We start from the raw sequence: 3635 nt of genomic DNA, 5'->3' as shown, positions 1-3635 counted from the left end.
TGCAAGGCCAAGCAGCAGTCGCTGCTTGACGCGCTCACCCTATAATCACGAGTAACAACTTTCTCGACAAGCCGCTTGGTAAGGGCTGAAATTCTTTTTGCACCGGCAGACATCCTGTCCCTGACAAAGGGGTCAGATTCCGCCGATCTGATAATCGCTCCCAAAGAAAATCCAATAAGGCCTAATACCTATGCGAGGTGAAGATCTCCTACTTTCAACCTTGGAGCAGTCGAGCGATCCTCAGTGTCCATCTTGAACATGCCAGCAGTAAAAATCGAAATAGTCAAATGACAGAGCATGGTGTTCCCCCCTGAGGCAAACTACAAGAAAGCCACATCACCCATTCTAGACATGACATGTCTCACCCATCCTAGTATTGCTCCCACCCAAATGCGCTTAACCTCAAACCTCTCAGCCCCTGCTACGCCGATTTCAGTCCCATCCACGACATCGCTGGTGGAAATGCCCCTCTTATATAAAAAACCCCCGTTGCAAACCATCGACCCTATTTTCCTTGTTCCTTAGAACCAAGGCAAAAACGAACTTTGACAGCATGGAAAAGAACCAAGGGCTTTCCTTTGCCTTTTATAGGCACAATTGCTCAATGATCAGAAGATCCCAACCATCTCCTAAAAATTAAATACAGCCAGACTTCAAAAAATTGTGCCATCAATATAGCCATACCCCATCTCATTTTGTAAAAAGTAGGAAACCTAACGCTGCCGAAGTGTTGCCTCATTTATAACCTCAAATCTCGTGTCATGCACGTGATTCGCCTGAACCACTACAATAACCCAGAGTCTACACTGCATTTAACTCAGGAGCCACTACAGTAGCTTTTAAGGACCCCAGCCCGGCTAGGAAAAAATGTGACACATCGGAATTAGAACAAAGAAGAGATCTTACGAAGAAGAAAAACAATTAAACCTTTTATTTCAAGGAGCAAGTCAAAAGGAGGCAAAAATAGAGGGCCGCGATATCACAAGCCCTAATAAAATCGGGCTGCTAAGAAAACACTAGAAAACCTACATTACTACAAGGGAAGAAAGCAATAAAATCAGCCCGACTCAGCCTAAGGCTCGGCGTCGTCGGCAACACCATCTTGAACTCGGCCTACCTTGATCCCAGAAATTCCACTTGAAGTCCCGGCGGCACGGCCCTCTTCGGTCGAATCAATAAGTCGGTCGCCTTCGACCCTCATATAGGGCTTGCAAGGCTACAGGTCTAGGCCTGGGAACAAAGTCCGAACGTGGAGTAAGGCTTCCTCGTAGCCCTCCAAATAATCGTTCGCAGCCTCCAACATCTGAGCCCTGTTGACTTCTGTGTTCAATCAGGCAGCCTCGAGCGCCACTTTCAGATGGGTAACCTCTGCCCTTGAATCTTGAAGCTCTGCCCTAGCATCCTTGCACTGGCGGCCGAGTCGATCTATGACCTCATGGCAGCGAACGAACGATGCCTCTGCCTCCTCCAACCGTTGACTCAGGCTGGCCGTCACCCTGGCTACTTCATCTCCCACCTTGCTTTTTGCCGCCTTCTAGATGCGTGTTATCTCCTCTCAATGCAACCTTTTGAGAGCAACCATCTCTGTTTGGAACTCGAACCCCCAGAGCCTGATCCTCCACCCTACGGTAAGTTGCCTATTGGTCCCCTGAAGGAAAAGAGTCAGACACACCCACAGAAGGCGCACCAAGAGATAGCTCAACCTCTCTGGTATCCCTCAAGCATTCCCAACTGATGACCGCCCCTCATCGATAGCAAGTCCCTCGAAATGCAACGCCGAAATGGCACCAAAAGCAGTCGGAAGAACTGGCGTGACGGCAAAAGATGCAGGATCAACAGCCAAGAAAGTGACATTTCCCTGGCTGGCACCGCTAGAAGCCTATCTCATTCCCTCGAAGAGAGCCTTCAGCATTTCCCTTCTAAGGCTATGAGCCATTTCACAAACTATTAAAGAGAAAGACTTAGGAAAATAATACACCTTTGACGCAAGGAGGAAGAAAAAGTAACAATGGAAAACCCAGAAAAGAGGGGGCGCACCCTTTATACTGTTCCCATACGACACGTTTAGAAAAAAGAAAAACGCCATCAAGCGCTTAGCAACCACTGAGCGACATATCTGATGGTCGAAAACCATCAGTCGCTAATCTATCGCTAGGGGCATGCCACTTGTTGCGCATTCATTCCGAGAGGAAAATCATGAGTCGTCGCTCGTACATACGACACTGCGTCTCCCAAGCATGATGCTCCATACCCCGATGTTCCAAGCGTCGTATGTCAGAACATCGGGGGGACTTTCCTCGCCACCAAATTTGGTCCCAATCTTATAAGGATTAAAAGGTTGACCATAACTAAAGCACAACTCTCAAAAGCATATTCAGTCCTCGACGAGGGTAGCTCGGTCTTCTTCTCTACCTTCCGAGTTTGGGTAACAAAAACCAAGCGCGAGCTCGGCTATGCCTCGAGTACGTCCCAACAGCAACTCAAACTCCGCCTGTGCACATCCAAGATAAATCAGCCGGCCACCACACTTAGATGTCACCTAGGGCTCTCTCGGGCATAATGCCTCGAATCTCGAAATCATGCGCACTACGCACACTACGCACATTACGAATCAACACACGAAGAAAATTACTTTACCATAAAGACCAAGCCGACTTTAGATACCTTCAGAACCAGCATTTGTTTGAACGAAACCATGCGTCAACTCGGCCATCCATCTCGGTCGGGCCTTAATAACAATCCAACTCTCCAAAACTAGAATATACAACAAATTGCCCAGACTTCCCCTTTTTAGCTCAAACGCTCGCTTCTCGAGCATCCGACCTGTGGTGCTATGGATTGTTCGGGCCCAATCTGGCCCATCCCTCTAGGCTCAAGCCAGCCCATCTCATGGCCCAATCTTAGCCCATCTCTCAGTCCAATCTAGCCTATCCCTCATGGCCCAATCTGGCCCATCCCTCATGGCCCAGTCTCGACCCTACTCTTGGCCCAATCTGGCCCATCCCTCATGGCCCAATCCGGCCTATCTCATGGCCCAATCTCATCCCATCCTAGCCCTGCGCCAGCTTGTAGCAATATCATTACAGCCTTTACTAGGTATCAGCGTGCCCACCCCAGATCCCATTCTCATTAATGACGGATCTCATTCATATTAATGAGGGTCCCGTCGACACCACGCTACCCCCTAGGAACCTCCATCGGCGCCGGATACTTAGTCTCATCACCTACAAATGCACGACGCATGCATGCAGGAGGACGTCTCCTCCTCCTATATCAACCAGTTCTCTTCAGAGCCAAGGTATGTTCTGCCTTCTGACCTACTGATACACCATCATTTATTTACTTTTTTACTCACTCGAGCATCAGAGTGCTTGTAGGTGCCAGCCGCCCCCTAGACGGACTCGTCGCCGGAGCCCACTTCCTGCCGTTGCAACCCCGTCTCCAACCGCTCCCTTTGGTCAGGAAGGAACATATGTTAAAATAAATTTTTGAATTGAACTATCTTTTGGTTTAAAAGGATAATCAAGGTAAAGCTTGCAATTTATTTTTTTTGTGTAAATAAGAATAAATAAAATAAGAATATAGCTAGAATGGCAGCAAACCAAGAATAGGGCAAACCCCGAATTGCCAAAGCA

The sequence above is a fragment of the Diospyros lotus genome, chromosome 6 (genome assembly GCF_014633365.1).
Source record: "Diospyros lotus cultivar Yz01 chromosome 6, ASM1463336v1, whole genome shotgun sequence".
NCBI lineage: Eukaryota > Viridiplantae > Streptophyta > Magnoliopsida > Ericales > Ebenaceae > Diospyros > Diospyros lotus.
The sequence above is the reverse complement of the archived record's forward strand: the minus strand, read 5'-3'. Positions refer to the sequence as shown.